The sequence below is a fragment of the Melozone crissalis genome, unplaced genomic scaffold (assembly GCF_028551555.1).
Source record: "Melozone crissalis strain CALT ecotype California unplaced genomic scaffold, PUWL_Pcris_2 ptg000005l_1, whole genome shotgun sequence".
Classification (NCBI taxonomy): Eukaryota; Metazoa; Chordata; class Aves; order Passeriformes; family Passerellidae; genus Melozone; species Melozone crissalis.
Window position 1 is genome coordinate 20,800,379 of NW_026535783.1, and position 17,424 is coordinate 20,817,802.

The 17,424-nt window shown below is 42.2% G+C and overlaps 1 protein-coding gene across 6 annotated transcripts in view; it reads left to right on the forward strand.

The window, feature by feature from the left end:
* The window catches only part of PALM2AKAP2 (PALM2 and AKAP2 fusion), a 266,500-nt gene that overhangs the window by 165,905 nt on the left and 83,171 nt on the right, over positions 1–17,424 (forward strand). Inside the window, exon 1 of one of the 6 annotated variants that reach the window (XM_054281708.1) lies at positions 7,967–8,045. The exons of the other annotated variants lie outside the window; for them this stretch is intronic. The gene's annotated coding sequence lies outside the window, so the exon portion shown is untranslated. Of the gene's footprint in view, positions 1–7,966; positions 8,046–17,424 lie in introns of those variants that run through there. 6 annotated transcript variants of the gene reach the window in all.

Genomic DNA, 17,424 nt, shown 5'->3' on the forward strand with positions numbered 1-17,424 from the left:
ATCAGAAAACACAGCGAAGCTAAGAGCTTAGCTTACTGCGGGCACAGCCAGTCCTTCAGCTGACCATAGGTTTGGTCACTGGGCCTGTTTCCTTTCTACTTCAAGAAAAGGACACATCTTTAGGAAGATATGATACTTTTATTTGAGGTGAAAAAACATATTCTTAGTTATGAGACAAAAATATCTTCTCTAAACTATGATCCGCTTCTTTGAAATATTATCCACTTGTCTCTGATTTTCTGAGAATCTTTAGGCAGTCTTGGTTTTCTCAGTCATTTCTAGTGTTGCCATCCACTGTGCAGCAGACCACACATGACACATTCCAGTTGGAGGCATTTAACACCTTTGCAATAGCACTAGAAGGAATAAGCACCCAGCTTTTCTCTTGCCAGGGCTGGTAAAGTGTGTTGAGAAGGCACTTTAACTGATGAAGATTAGCACTTCAATGTGCAAAACTCAGAGGATTGAAAGGTCGAGAATTTGCAGGACCATTCCCTAACACTGTAGCAACATAAAGGTGAAAATGTTAGGAATATGGGAAGAGGGTCCTGATGTTCTGTGTAGTAGGGATTTCAGTCACTGGAGGCTGACAATTCCCCATACAGGAGTAAAAGCAAAGGCAGAAGGATTTCTCTTCATTATTGTCAGAGCACATCTGTGGTAATGCTCCAGGAAAAGATGTCATGACAAAATATGCTTTTCTCCATTTAGTTCATGCTTGGAACAGAAGTAACTACTGTGTTGGCTTTGCCTAGCAATTAGATGTACAGAATTTAAGAAAACTGACCTGTTTTGGAGGTTGCTACTTGTGAGCTGAAAAGGCTAGGAGCATTGCAATATCAGCAGGTAAAGTTTAAAAGTTATTGTTTTTAATAATTATAGAAGTTGCTTAGTGTAGTATTAGTCATCGGCTTTAGATTCTCTTTCTCCTTTCCTGGTCAAAGTTTTGTTTAATGTCCTTTTCTGCTCATCACATTTTCTTGTCCCAGACACTAACAGTTCCTCAAATTCCATTGGCATTTCTTTCAAAATCCACCTTGTCTCCCTCCACAAACTCATTTGAAGAGCATTTTTTTCTATGACTGCAATCTCTTCTAATCAGGCTTCTTTTCCAATTTCTACTTTCTACTGAAATCCACGCAGGTGTTACAAAAACATACTTTTCACTCTTTCTCTCTCACTGGATTTCTTCACAAGATCTACACAGGCCTATTGAAAGCATCTGATTACATTCTCTTCCTATTTTTTCTCTGCTGCAAGTCGCAGGTTCCCACCCCACTTAGTTTCTGCTAATGCTCAATTTCTGCTAATTGTTCCTCTTGTTTGCTGTCACTTTTACTTTAGCCCGCTCTCCTGTATCTCCCACAGTTGCTTATCTCCCTTATCAGACTCTTTTTCCTGGGGTGACTCCGGCCCAGTTTTTCCTGCAGGGGCAGGAGAGGTCTCTGCACATCAGCACCCATTACTGCCAGCATTTTGATAACATCATGGGCCAGATAAGAAATCACTAAGTCGAATGAGATAAACTTACTAAAAGAAAGCCTGTCTCAAGTCCAGGTCTCAGTAAACATTTTGGAACCCTCTAAGAGCTACGGCATAAAAAACTTCCAGGTCCTTCTTCCATCACAGTTTTGATCACTAACGGCAACAAATTATTTCTGTGTTGTCTTTGCTTGAACTACTGGAATTCATAGTTATATTTATAACTCAGTTTTTGCAAATACTACGAAGTTCAATAATCAGTGAAATAACACTATGTATGGGTGTTTATGTGTAGATACTTAAACATTTCTGGACTGTTCATTTTGTGAATTACCTACACAAAAAATTTGATCGGCTCTACAGTACTTTCTTTTACTATAGAGCCTAATTTATTTAAGTTGCTGCAGGACAACACTGCTTTATTCTCTGCAGACAACTTTATTCTTTGTCTTGTGTTTATTGTTCCACTGGTAGTGAATAGAAGGCTGCATCTGTTCCTCAGGAAGGACTTAATCCAAAGCTTATTGAATGCATTGGAAGAGTCTCCACTGGGCTTTGGATCAAGCTCTTTAGTTCACAAACAAATGCTTTTTGTGAGAATATGCTATTGAAGTATTGTATAGAAGAGTTACAGAGGTTCCCTATTTCTAAAATAATGACTCTTTAAATCTTTTTTGCTACGCCTGCTCTATCACAGGAACAATACGCAACTGTACATAATTGTTGCAGTACTGTAGTCCATGTTTATCATGCCCCACCAGTTAATGTAAGTGTAGAATATGTAATGCTGTGGTAACAAGTACTGCTATATTGATATGGCTCTTCCTATGGAGACAGTAATTTGAAAAATATATAGAGATTCACTTACTGGCCTGAGGATGATCTGGCTCAATCAGGCAAGCTGGACACCGCAAAACGTCTTTGAGGACTGCCTTGTATTGGTGTTATTGATGAAGCTGAGTAGAAAGAGGGGCTTGTAGAACAAAAGAGGGATACTACTGAATTTTTTTCTACCCTTAGGAAAAGGAGAAGACTGAAAAGAGTCACAAAGGGGAAGTCACAATAGTGGAAAGAAACAGGGGCTATTGTGGACACGGGTACAATCAGACAAAGATAAGGCAGGAGGAATCAAAGCAGCAACACTAGCTGAAATAAGACTGTAAAGAACTTTAAGTGAAACTTTACAGCTCCAGATTTGCAATGACTGTATTTTCGCAAGGAGGGAAGATCCATGAGTTGGTTATGCAGTGGAATTCCTGAAAGCTGCAATAAAATAGATTTTTTCCTTACAATGCTACAGGTACTGAATGCTTATTTGGATTTCTTGTGAAGGGAAACTAACAATTCCCGTGCATTGAAGAGAACATGAGGCCAGAGAAACTTGCCTGTTTTTTCAACTGCAGAGTAGAGTAACTTTTTTACGTGGGTGTAGATGACAGAAACAGTTACTGCTGGATATTATTTCAGTGACAGAGCTGCTTGCAGTAAAACACACTATACTGTGTGGTAAGTGCTTGCAGGGTTGCTTGCACACGTAGTTGGTACGCTGATGGTGACTCAGACAGTTTATGGAGCCAATACTAAAACATTACTCACTCAAGGAGTCACATTTAAACCAATGAGATTACTCATGTAGTGAGTGGCTGATAGAGATCTTGCCAAGCTATTCCACCACATAATAGATGTGTGTAAATGAGCCTGTAAGTCAGGTGAATAACTTCAGAAAGGAATTTTTAAGTTCATTCGATGTATGAACTTTTTCTATTTCAACTCCTTAACCACAGCTGAGGTCCTATTATGTTTTGCCAGCTCCCACTAACAGGCAGTCCCTATCCTAAAACTCATCAACTCATACAGACAAATAAGGGAAAGTGACTTGCCTTCAGTCACATCACAAGTCAACAGCAATGACAGGAATAGAACAGGGATCTCCAGTCAATTCTTTTCCAGCAGCTCCCTGCCTCTGTAATTCACAACATTTAATCCCTGAACTGAATATAAAGCATTTATGAATGTGACCCTTAAATTTCCTACAGCTCTTCTGCTAACTGCCTGGTGGATCTCTGTATTCATTAGCTTTATAAATGCACAGAGAATACACTGAAGTACCATTTCCATCTCACACACATCGTTACAAGCTAGTGAATTCCCTCATCCAGCTCATCCCCATGTTTTTCTTCAGTCAGAGAAATAGCCAGAACCACAAGAAAAGGAAAATTATTCTAACCACAACATTTCAGACAGCCAGTCTAAGACTTAAAAATCTGCATACCAAGCAAAACTAATTTTTCATATTCAGTAGAATTCAGTGTGGAGGCTGCTATATCAAGCATCACCTTTCAGGACTGCATTTCATTTAATAAATGTTATAAAAGTGCCTGGCATATTCAGCATCATTACCACAGTATTTTCCTTCCTTTCTTTGTTCTGTACTGCTCTCAGCACCTTTTAGAGTTCATAGAGAACATGAATAGAGTGCTGGGCTGTAAAGAGCAACCTGAAAAATTTTATAATAGGAAGAGGTAACCTCTTTGAATTATTCTCCATTTGAAGGCCCACTACATAACAATAAAAAAATCTGCCTCACTGAAACTAGGCTCTCCTGTACTGACAAGGTCCAAAAGCAGAGTAACTCCTCTGTCTCCTGAATAAAGGAGGAGCAGCAGATACTGATACAGCTTCACTCTTTTCACTCCCTATTTTTCTCTGCTCTCCTCCAAACATCTTTGTCTTTAATTTCCTTCTCTTTATCTCCCTATCCTGTGTCTCTTCCCCTTTCTAACTCCAGGCACTCTTTGTTGGCAATGGTTCCATCCTCTTTCTGTCCATGGAAGAGCACACATCTGTACAGAGGCAGATTGCAAACTAGGTCAGTTTATATGGCAGAGATAAAAAGAGCAGGAATAAGAGCCTTTTTGTATAATAACAAGGTCTCACACAAGCACATGGCCCACTTGTCAGAGGCCTTGAGCATCTGCTGTTGCCACTGACCTCAGCGGCACTAGCCTTCATGTCTACAGGTTGCAGAAGTAGAAAAGCATCCTCAGTTTTGCAGTCCCCTGCAAGCAGAATTTCAGATACACAGTCGCAGCTCCTTGATGTTCTCCAAGACGCCACATTAATCTCAGGATCTTTTTTTGTCAATTTTTCCAACATGTTCAGCACAGTCTTGGGATGTAAATTGGTCAGTCATTGGAGGAGGAATGAAGTGATACTGGGTATAACACCTTTTTAGTTGACAAACACATAAAACAGGCCTGAAATAGAATGACAAGTGAGGAACTGTCATGTGAGTGTTAAAAATAACTATCTTTCTTGACAAATATTTGGTTAATGCAGCTATCTTTATATTCTTCCTCCTTTCAGAGTTTTTAGGACAATACCAACTGATCTTGCAATTCATTATTTAGGTAAAGGTATTTTAACATTACAGTAAAAGTAAAGGAAGACTGCACTCTGGCAAAGATTAATTTCTCCTTTCTGCTACCTGCAGCTCTCTGTAATGCTGTAAAAAAATTACAGAGCATTAACTGCCTCAGTCTCATTTGTGATATTGCTTTACCTAATGGAAGAAAATCTGTGCTGCAGTCACATGCATCAGTCCAATCTTGTATGAGTCCAGAAAGCAGGAAAGGGGCAGAAGGTAATTGTTTGAACAATAAGATAGAGGAAGAGGAGCTCTAAAATTCCCTGTTTGACAATGTAGCATCATTGGTTTCCACAGAGTTTCCTCCACAGTCCACTACTGCCAGTCTCCAAAACATGGGGCTCTTAGGAAGCATGATACTTGACAATGCTTATTTTAATTATGATTCTGAGGCCTGGAGGGGACTTTTCTGCATGGTTCTGAAGGTTTCCACGAGGAAAAATCACTAATTTACTTCCCTTCCTCCCTTTCAATAACTGCCTTACTCTATTTCTAGCAGCTGAAGTTCCTAAAAAACAAATAAAGGGTGGTCAGACCTGTGAAACATACAAAAAGCATGCAACCCCCATGCTCTTTTTCCTCTTTCCTCCATATCCCCATATTGCCATTTGGATGGCATGCCTACCTGTGGGAGTACAGACTCTGATGACTGCAGGGCAGGATCAGCAATGCATGTCCATGCACAGGTGCAGCTTTCCTTTGCTCCCTGTCTGCTCTCTGCAAATAGGCTTAATGAGGACACATTGTGATTCCAGCACCTTATCCTAGAAGGACAGAGGCTAGGAGTCCTGTCTTTGGGCAGATAACTGCATTGCAGACATTCCTGGGGACATTCCTAGATGGTGCAGCTGAAACACCTCTGTTCAGAGCTGATCTCTCTTCCTCCTTCCTGTGCCCCATGCTAGTGGCAAGTAAAAAATGTTCATTAAAAAGCCCATCCTTTGTCCAGAGAATTTACAGCAAAGTCTGAGAAAGAGAAAACAGATGGCTGCCAGTAGGGAGAATGACAGACAGTTCCCTGGTCAAAGACCTTGGTGGGGTTTTGTCTGTACCATACTCTTGCATGTTTTTAGACACTTACATTTGCAAAGAGGGTTGTGGCCAGGTGTAGTTGATTATTAGGATAGCTTCTTACTTACAATTACTTACAATTATAGCACCAGCTTACATGTCTGCACTAACATGTGTACGGCTCAGTTTCCTTATTCCATTACTTTTTATTACAAATAATTTTCATTATCACACTGTGTTCAGGTAGCAACCACGCCTCTGTGTGAGCATCTGTGTCCTTGAGTTCTCAACAGAGAACGCAGCAGCTGAAATATCAGCAGCAGCATGTAACCTCCCATTTAAAACACTGGCAAATGAAGAGTGGAAGGTGGAAAATGTGACACTAAACTTCAATACAGACTGAAGAGCTAGAGGTTTGCAAACCTCATGCCTGTACTGTCCAAATACAGAGATGCTAATTGGGTTAGAACTAAAGGACACTTAGTGCAATCTATCTGAGAAGAATCACCATTGCTGCTGTAAAGTCCTGCCTTAAACAAACCTTTTGGAGGTCTCTGAAAAGGTCAACAAAGACGTGGATAAGGGTGATCTAATTTCCATATCAGACTGGGTGTTTAAAAGGTTCTTGACAAAGGCTTTTAAGGAGACTAAGCAGAGAAAACAACAGGAGGGAAAGCCCTGGTATAGCTCGGTAATTGCTTAGAAGATAAAATTCAAAGTACACGAATAAATCAGCAGTTCTCACAATGGAGGGAGGTGCTGGATGGTATAGATTTCTGCAACAGTCAGTGTTGCAATGTGTGTTGTTCAATGTACTCATGCCTTTCCTGGGAATGGAGTCAAATAGCAAAGTTCATCAAAATGAATTTATTTGGCAGTGATAAGAGGAAAGATTGTGAAGAGTTATACCTGGACATTATGAGACTGAATGTTAAATATCAGATATCCAGTAAAGGTGAATGTAAAATAACACACATGGACAAACAAGTCATTAAAACTGGTGGGCTCTGAGCTGGCATGAGTAAAGTCTCAGGGTTATGACAGGCCATAGAAACATCACCTCCTGTGCTCAGAAGATCCTCATGAAGTATTGTCAAGGAAAAACATCACTGTGCCACTGTATGAATCCGTGCTTTGATCACATCTTAAATCCTGTGTATTTCTTCAACTCAAATTTAGATCTGTTAGATCAGGATCATGCTCAGGAGTGCAACAAAGATGATAAGAGGTACAGAACAGTCTGTGGACAAAGGTCCTCGTGAGAGCAACCCGCAGCTCTTCAGCCAGGAAATGTAATGATGCACAGAGATTACTGTGGAGATCTACAAACCCACGAGCAGGTCTAAGAGAGGGTTAATTGTTCCCATCTCCAGCTTAAAGAAAGGGTTAGTTGTTCCTCATCTCCAGCACAGGAGCTGAGGGGATAATTGAGCTGGTATTGAAACAAAAAATAAAAGGCAGAGCTTCTTCACAAGAAGAATAGCAGATCAATGGGAATCCTTGCAAGCATATTTGGGATCCAGGCAACATTGAAGAAGTCCGGGACAGCAGTACTACCCATTTAAAAAAAAAATAAAAAAGGGGGGGAAAAAAATAAAGAAAATCAAGTCAAAACCAAACAAAAAGAAAACAGCCCGAAACCCGCGGCTTGGAAACCCCCGGAGCTGCCGGCGGAGCGAAGCTCCCGCCCTGCGCACTCCCCGGAGGCGAGCCGCGGGGCCGCGCTCCTTTCCTTCTCGACGGGGCTCGGCCCCCCCGGTCCCGGCTCCCTCCCCTCCCGCCCGCCGCGGGCACCGTAACAGGAGAGGCTCGCAGGCGGAGGGTAACCCGAGCGCGGCAGGGCGGGGGCCGCTCGGAGCCTCGGCACGGAGCGCTTCGCCCCGCGGGCCGGGACGGGACGGGCGCGACGGGACGAGGCGGGGCGGGGCGGGGCGGAGCGGGACGAGGCGGGCGGCGGCTTTGCCCCCCTCTTTCGGCGTCGGCGAAGGGGGCGGGCGAGGAGGGAAGTGGGGAGGAGGAAGAGGAGGAGGAAGAGGAGGAGGAAGGGGGACCCGACGTGCCGGGGCTGCGCGCGGAGCTGGGCGCGCACGCTGCGAGCCGGAGGAGCGGGAGCGGTTTGGATAAGGTACCTCCGAGCGCCGGGATGCGCGTGTCCGCGCGGCGTCTGTCTGTCTGTCTGTCTGCCTGCCTGCCTGTCTGCCTGTGTATGTGTGTGTGTGTGTGTGAGAGAGAGAGAGAGAGAGTGAGAGAGAGAGAGAGAGGGAGAGAGCGCGGCTCCCGGCGCGGAGGGAAGGGAGGCGGCGGTGGCTGCGGCGCCGGCGAGCTGGCCCTCGGCGGGTTGCGAGCGGGAGAGGGGCGAGGGGGGATACGCAGGGCAAGGCGGGGGAGGTGAGGGTCTGTCGGCAGAGCTGCGAGGAGGGGCAGGGGAAAAGCGAGGAGGGAAGATGGAATCGCGGGGAGGGAGAGAGGAGAAGAGGAAAGGAGAATGCAGATGCGCGGAGAGGAAGGGAAGAGGCCAGGAGGAAAGAGGGGATGCCGAAGGGGGACGATTCCAGCCTTGCCATCGGCAGTCCTGCGCGGCGTGCCCGCCAGCCCCGCGGGATCCCCCGGCCCGGGCGGACGGGCGGGAGGTCCCCGGAGCGGGGGCCGCGGACACAGCGCCGGGTCCGTGCCCGCATCCCCCCGGTGCCCGCAGGCTGGGGCCGCTCTGCCCGCCGCGGGCTCCGCCGCCCTCCGGGGCCGCCGCCGTGCCCGGGAGACGGGCGGGCTGTGGGCACGGAGCGGGCGTGGGGAGGGGGCTCAGCAAGAGCCTGAGAAACCCGTGACGTAATTATTTTTTAATCAGCATGTGTTTTTTATGGCGATCTCAAATTTTTCTGGACTCCCCTTTTTGAACAGAAAATCCCCTGTATCTTTGTTCCAAGTATTTCTATTTTTAGATTCCTCTGTAACAGCAAAGCGAGTTCATGAGTTTTAAGTATTTTTTTTTCTTTTTTGTTTGGCCTCTGCTGAGGACCACTGCAGTGTAAACTTCCGAAACATTGGTGTCTCTTTGAAAAAAAGTTTTTGAAATTATTACTGAGGTGAGCAGGCCGGCAGCTATTGTGGGTATACCAGTATTTGAGTTCCTGATGCCATTAATCATTAGCCTTAAAGAGCAGTCATCACACTGAAGTTAGATTTTTATCTTATGATGAATTGCCTGTCAGATCCCAGAAGATGTACATTAGGTGCAAGTACCAGCCTGCTGGTAGAAGAGACAGAGCATATACCCCCAGTTGTGATTTTACCAAGAAGAAATAAACTTGTTTTCTTATTATAAGTGGTGATTAACAGTTCAACGTTGTAATGATGTTCTCTGATTCTAGCATTGTCTCATAGCTCTGGTATGTCAATTTGTAGTCATGCTGTGTAAGTGTTTTGCAGAGGTTTTGCCTATCTGGCAGGGATTTATTTCAATTTCACAATTACGTTTTCTGATCTCAGCAGTCTCAGGAACCCAAAGAAGTTGTGTATGTATATATCAGCATCTGTTACAGTGTGTGACTTTTTTTTCCCCTAAGAAATGCAAGTTTTCTCGTGTCTTTAGATCACAGTTTTTATGTCTCTGAACACAGCAGAAGTTACAGTTGAAATTGTGTTCATTTAAGTGTATTCATTGCAAGCATTTCTGACCACTCAGTATTAAGTGTTTTTTATCGATTGATCTTCATTTTATATTTGAATGCCAGTCCACTTGCTGCCCTGCCGTAGCCTCTGCCAAAATAAGTGTTGAGAAATCTAAAATGTTACATAGAGATACTGGCTTTTGAGACCTGATCTCTTGTTTTTGTATTAGTTTTCCTAGCTGTACAAAGAGTGCAAGTCCCAGGTGAGCTCTTAAGTAAATTAAGCCATATTTATAGATATTTTGTAATAGTGCCAGTAAAAAATAGGTCTTGTGGCCACTGATGGTTATTTCTCTTCATTGTGGATGTGCAGCTTCTGTACAAGGGATGTGTGCAGTCCTTTTAAATTACTCCAAACTGCTGTTGACTTCAGCCACAGTTTTGGCTAAGTTAAGAACACAGGATTGTATGACTTGCAGAGTGAAAAATACAGCCAGCAGAATCCTGAGCAGTTTGATGTATACTTTGATCATAAGATAATTTGATTCATGCCTGGTTTATCTTGTCTAAACCGCAAAATTCACTTTTGCTACTGGAAACACCTGCTGATTTAGCAACTGCTATTGATACTCCATTTATAGCAAGACAAGAAGAGCTACATAAAGCATCATCCAGAACTGTCCCTATTGTCACTATTCACAGTGTGATTTTTCTCTCGTACATGTGCTGCTGTACTGATTCTCAGGCAGTTCTGACTTCAGCTGATGGGCAGTACATTTATGACTGTGGGATAAAGAGGGTTGTTCAAGCTACCAAATGGTCTCTTTCTTCCTCCTACCCCCCTTTAAAAGATAAAAAGCTGTGGCAGCTGTCTCTTCGAGCAGGCTGTGCTGAAGGGGCCGATCTTTGTTCTCATGTGCACTCTGTTTCTTGGATGGCTAGAGTTCAACCTGAATTCTGTGTAATTCTGATACAATTTTCATTGCCTGTTTCCCATTTTTAGGCGGATTTTTTTTATTATTTGTTTCAATGCCAAAACTTAATGAAGGTTCCATAGGAAATTCTGGACAGATAATTCATTGAGGAAAAGTCTTTTCCAATACTCCCACCTGCTAGGACCAAGTCCATTGAAGTTGATGCGGATAGGCTTGACATTCAAATTACTGTGGAAAAAAAAGCTGGCCTATTAATTGATGATGATGGCCAGCTTACCTAAATATTGCATTGGTCCTGTAGAGGAATGTTCTTAAATTGATTGCTGACCTAGACCACTAGAGTGCAGTTTTATAAAATTAGGCTTAATTTTGAAATATAGCAGCAGCACTGAATGAATGCCAACAGATGCAGTTATATCTATAATTTATGTTTTCTTTGAGCCATATATCAAAGTGGTGCTCTTTTTCTTCTACATCTCCAAAATTTGAAGTCTTATCTGCTGAACTAACTGTAAGACTTTGACATGCATTGCTCTGGTAAATTAGCAAAATCCATAATCTTTGAACTCTCCTATCTGGGATTCCTCTGCTGCTAAGAATGCATTTCACAGTACAGCTTGATAGGGAGGGACGTGGAGAATGATTCTGCTGGTTAGTCTCCAGTGAGGAAGCAAACCTTGCAGTCTTCCTCTTGGGGTAGGCCAGTTAGGGATAGTTTCCATCTCAGCCGTCTGACAAGGACAGATGTCCAGTTGTAGTTGGTAACATTAACTATCCCATATTATGCCAAATGGGAAAGATTTTTACAGAGTCAGATTGGGAATTTTGGGGGTTTTAAAATACCTTATGGTAACCAGTCATCATAGTCATTAAAGTTGACTGCGGGAATCCAGATAATGATTAGGATGATGGCATCTCAAGGCCCTTCCAGTATTTTCTGTCATCAGTTAAGAGTCATGGTTATTCAGTACTGAAATGTGTACAAAGCTTTAAACAATATATGTCACACACAACAACTTCAGGAGATCACATATGTATCTTACTCCATCCTGAAAAACAAGTGTGAATCATCAGTGCCAAAGTTTTTCACCTGTACAACAGAATTCTTGTTTCTTCTCTACATTGGACAGTCTTCAGGGCCTTTCCATAATTTTCACTCAAACTCACTAAGCTACTACTGCAGGCTTGTTTCCCAAATAATAACATAGACAGTGCTTGACTTTTCTGGTATTATGACAGAATTAACAAAAAAGAGGATACATTTTTTCATATTAAAGTTCTGGGTTATCAGCACAAATTGTTGTTCTTACTTTTGATGGGGAATAACCTTCATTAATCCATTATAACTATAAATCATGCCATCCTTAATTTTAAAAATAGATTGTTTTATTTAAGTTTATAATTAATGAGAGTTCAAAGTTCACTTTTTGTTTATTTGATGATGGTAAGATACTGGATTTCCAGGAGAAAACTGTATCCTCAGAATAATTCCTCAGAAATGTTATTAAAATACTGTATTGTAACAGGACTCAAGTGTTGCATTGCTCAGTGTGAGACTTATATGCAGTATAGTGTGAAAGTGAGAGTGTTCCCTAGGTATTATACTGGCAGAGAATTACTTATTTAATCCCTTATTAATAACAGAGAAAAACAATATTGTATTTAAAATAAATCAGATTTCCTCCAAAACATATCTACATCTATTAGAAAGGCTAGGAATATTGCTTTAAAAGACATGCACAAGCTCTAGGGAAAACTTTGGTATGTGCTACTGAATCATGAAAGTGTATCCTGTTCATTTTGGAATTTTCTTCCATCTTTATCTAATTGACTAAAGAGATGAATCATGATCCAGGGGGAAAGAATGCTTCCAAAGCTCTGGATTTTTTTCTCTAGAATCTGTTGGTTACAATAATTTCTTTTGGAGCTCTGAGCATTATAATTTTCCTGTTCTTCTGTGTTTCTGGATTTAAAAGGGGAAAAGAGCAGAAAACTGTCTGTATCGATTACTAAAGTCACATCACCATATGTACTTCCTATGGTGAAGAGAAGGGTTCTCTGTGTTTTACCAGCTTTATTCTATATGTTTTTGTGTTATTTTATGCAACATCTGTTAGTATAATTCATGCATGAATCAGGAAAAGTTTTTAAGGGTGTAGTGGGTGTAGCACTGGCAGGGAAGGGTGACTTTTATGCATCTCATTTAGTCCCTTTCTAGCCACTAAAGTTGACCACTTCAACAAAATAGTGCAAAAAAATCATCTCCTGTCATATTAATTTTCAAATACCTTTAAACTGGAGGCACATTATCATTATACTCACTTAAACACAGACACACACACCCCCCAAAACAAACAAGCAAACAAAACCAGTCAAGCAGATAAATAAACACCACCAAACCCACAAACACCACTGCTTCAATCATTGAGTTACTGAGTCGTTATGACTGTGCCTGGGTGCAGATGCACCTGAGGACATATGGAGCTTCCTTCCTAGCAGTTCTTCCCAGGGACTGATACTTGAGAACAGGGATCTTATTTTTTAACGATTAAACCCAAGAATTCGAGTGGGCATCTTATGCCTCGTGTTCTGGGACAGTGACACCAGCGTTGAGTTGAGCTTAATAACAGCCATTTTTTCCCCAGCACTCCAGGGAAAAATACAGCTCCATCTGTGTACGTGCTTGGAGTGCCCTATTTCTGTATCTCATTGAATGTGGAGCAAGTTTAGTAGTGCCAAGTGAGAAGAACTCCCTAACAGAGCTGCTAATATACAAACAAGATCCACCCATGTTTGAGAAAGCTTCACTTTTAAGGAGTTCCCTTCCCTTTTTTTTTCCGATCGCTCTTCTAGGACAGGTTTCAGGAAGATGACAGACCAGGAAAAGGAATGAGATGAAATTTACACCTGTATTAGCATCCTGCACCAAACTCTACTGGCAAACTAATTAAATAGATTAACTTATATAAATAAAGCTTGCACAAGTAAAGCAGTAAAGATTGTTTTTGTTAAAGTTGGTGAGTTGGTTTGTACAGATCTTTTGTCTCTCTAATTCTGTTCTGTTAGGAGTGTATCACAGTACTCCTGTAGCCTTGTGAGTAAGACAGTGTGAAGCCAATCTCAAACCTTTAAATATTATTCTATCAGCTTTCCTCAGAAATAGGTCATTTATTTCCAATTTTAGAGTTCCCTATTAGCTGCTGCCCTGCCCCAAGAGTGAGCGCAAGAAGAGGTTTTTGCTGGCAGTGCTCTTGAGAACCCGCATGCTGGTGTGGGAACTACTATCAATAAACCCAGAGGGTCATTTAACCTGATTTTAAAACTAAGTATATGCAAGGTGAACAAACCATTGTGGCTTGTGCCATGGTTTGTTGTTCTGACTGTCCCTATGGTTTCAAGACACGTTTCACTGGCACAGCTTGCTTGCACTTATGAGAGGGTGACTGTGGCCAAAATATCAAGGAAGATCTGGAGGACCAGGTGCCTTAGTAGGAAATGTAGCCATGAGAATTCAAACACATTCAGGCCTCAACACCATGTTGTTTCACGCCATGTGGGGCTGAGACAGGGACACACCAGGGCAGGTCCCCAGCAGAATTGTTCTGGCAGGGCTTGGCTGAGCTCAGCGGAGCAGAGACTGATCCAGTTCTTCATTGTTCCATGCTCCTGCTGCTGGTTGTGATCATTAAAAAGAGAAATTGTTAGCCAAAGTTACGGTCTGACTTTTCCATTTGATTGCGTATTTTCAGTATTTTAATAGAGTCATATATTCATTTAATTTGGAAAAGGCCCTTAGAACAACAATGGTAAAACGATGAGAATTCTGTATTTTTCTGTTGTGAAAGCGGTGCATATACTGAACACACTGGTCAGTCTATCACTGGAAACTGGCTTAATCAAACCAACCGTTTTGATACTTTAGTTAGATCTAAAGAGTAGTGCAGAAGAACCTGTGCTGGCTTTAGATGCTGTTCTTTGATTTGATAAGTGCCTGAGCCTGTCCTGCATCCATTTTATGTTCCCAGTCTCCACAATGCTTCTATCACTACATTATAATGTGTACTTTCACTAACACTCTTCTGACTTTCACCAACACTCTTCTGTTTCAATTCCTGGCTTTGTTTAATTTAAAAATGTCAGAGACGTATTACCTTCCTCTTACATTACTGCCAGTGAAAGCTTGTTCTTCCTCTCTGACTCTCAAATCCTTATGAGTCTCCTCTGGATCTGTGGTGAACAGCAGCTCTGAGGAAGGAGAGCAGCCGCCACAGTTTTTGGGGAATTCTTTAAAATTTGAAGTGTACTTTTTAAAAGAGGAACTAACATAGACTGAAGAAGTGCCCATTCACTTTCTGAAAATGAAACCATTTAACAGCATTTTTGATGGGCACTCTGTCCTGTTGCCTCTTTGGCTTTCTAAAGTGATACATTTGTTAAGGGCCAGGTTTATGCTCATTTAGATGTATAAAATGTGCTTATCAACTTGGCTAATGAGAACAGAAGTGGCATGGCAAGCAGCTCAGAGTGTGTATTGACAGACTTCTAGCGAATAGTTCTCACTTCAAATTAAAAATATCTTTTAATTAGTTGACATTTTTGGCATTTTGGGATATATTTTAAGCCCTTAAACTTCTTGAAAAATCTTTTTCCATCTAATTAACTCAGAGATAGCTCAGGTAATTTTGAAATTTCTAGGAGGATCACCCTTAGGGGAAAAAATCACATTTGGAGTTGTAACTGGAAAGCTGACAACAGCCACTGTCATATTTAGACAGTCCTGAAGCCAGTTTGTGATAAGATCAGCACATAAGTGCCGGACTCTCCAGAATTTAGCTCTGAGTGGCAGTTAATTCCATTTTATTTATTTCTTGGGGCTGGGTGCTGGTGGTCAGCAGTAGAGTTGGATTTCAAATATTTGGTGACTGAGACAAACTAGCTTTCAGGATGAAGTGTGCTGAAAAGAAGAGATTACAATAGAACTAATGTTTCTTGTGGGGAAATTCTTTGCTATTGTCTTTTTGTCAGATGTCATTTTCAAATGAACTTCTGCTCTGAATAAAATGTTTTTAGGCTATTCTGACTGTCATTCATTCCCCAGGCTTTTCCATTATTCAGGGATTTCATGTGTATAGCAGGAACAGTTCAACAGCAAAATTGCTTTATTCTTCTCTGGTCCTAGTGGGATGTGGGGAAACCTCAGAAGTTGAGCTGTTGGGCACACCTTGCCGACTGTTCTTGTTGATTCTGGCAAGTCATCTTGCTGTATCTTGCTGGCCTGAATGAGGGATGTGACTGCTGTGGCGAGCTGGGTAGGGTTTGTATTAAACTGTGTCCTGCTGGAGACTTGTTTTCTTTCTGGAAGAAAAGGATGATAGAACTGTTCTCTTGCATGCTCCAAGACTCTGTATTGTCCATGCTTTCTGAAGAGAAATCAAGCCAATTCCCTAAGTTCTTGGCAGAGTGAACTGTCAAAAAAGGGACTTTTCCAACGGGATATAACCAACTGATCACCACCTGCCTGGGGTGTATGTCCTTGGGAGCAGAGGAGCATGTACATGGTGTTTCTAAGCATTCCCCTTCCCCTGTCTTCAGGATGTGTTTCTGCAGACAGGAACATAAAACTGGAATCCTGCAGGTGCAGATGGTAACGTGTGATTGTGTCTGTCGTCAGATACTGGTAAGAAACCCAGAGGCAAAGAAGAAAAAAGTACATAAGTTTTGTCACATCAACTGCTCAGTTTCTATTAAAAATAGTGGTGAGCGTGAAAGAAAGTGAGAGGAGGTTACTTATGCTAGTATTCAGTAAATGGAGAGCAAGATTGCGTTTAAAGCTGTGGCAAAGTTGCATTGTCCTGAAGTGTTCATCTGCAGATGCAGTGGATCTGAGATAATGAAAGACTACAGCACTTCTACCAATGTAACCTGTGCCATCTTTTCCTCCGTGTCAGCCTGTGACACATGGACAGCGCTCATGCTACACTGCATGACCTCTGAAGAGCAGCAGGGCTGGGCTCCGGTTGAGCCCCGCTCAGTTTTGTCTTCTTTCATTGAAGAATTGGTTCTTCCAACGTTCCACTTGTTGCAGATGGTGACACCTCTGCAGAAAATGGGAAACATCAGGCCAGGGTTCACTGCTCACACAAGCTTTTTGAGGGTTTGTATCTTCCAGGCATAGATAAAACTGCTGGTCTAGACTGGGAGAGGCAACATTAAACATCTGAACACCATCTGCCGAGTTACCTCTGCAGGTACTTACCGGCTCTTTGGCTGTGCATTCTTAAGTGGTGAGGATTTGGAACTTCAGGAGAATTGCAGCAGCAGGACACAGGGGTATCTGATGGATGGGGACTGACTGTAGTTAAAAGGCACATGTGTACCTGGGTGCTTTGTCCAATATCCCATTGGCATTAGTCATCTGACAGATGATGCATTGGGAAATCCATTGGGAAATGCATCGTGCCATTTAAATTATCTTTCTAGCTGCTGGATCTAATGAATAATTTCCTTTGGAAGCAAAAGGGAGGGGAATAAATGGAAAAAGGAGACACTGAACAATTTGCAGTTTTATTGTGGCAAATGTGAGTTTGAAATAGTGTGCCTGACATCTTTAAAGAAGAGAAGGGAGCCCAGTTTCACACCAGGAGGACTTCAATTTGCTAGGCACGATGCCAAGATTTTATAGTGACTTGATGGTTTCGTTCCTCAAGAACATGGCAGTAGGTTCCAGCAACAGTAGACCTCCACTGTAGAAGGTCATGATCACAAAATTTCTCAGGTTCTTCCTAGTCAGGCCAGACCTCAGGCATTTTAAGAAGCTGGGTAATATGGAAACAGGCCTGTGCTGCTCTGTTGCATTTCAGGTCTGGGACTAGATGCTGGGTGATACATTTTGCATTGGTTTGGTGAAACAGATTTTGTATGTATATTCTGTTGTTAGACATCAGTTAATTCATGCTATTGA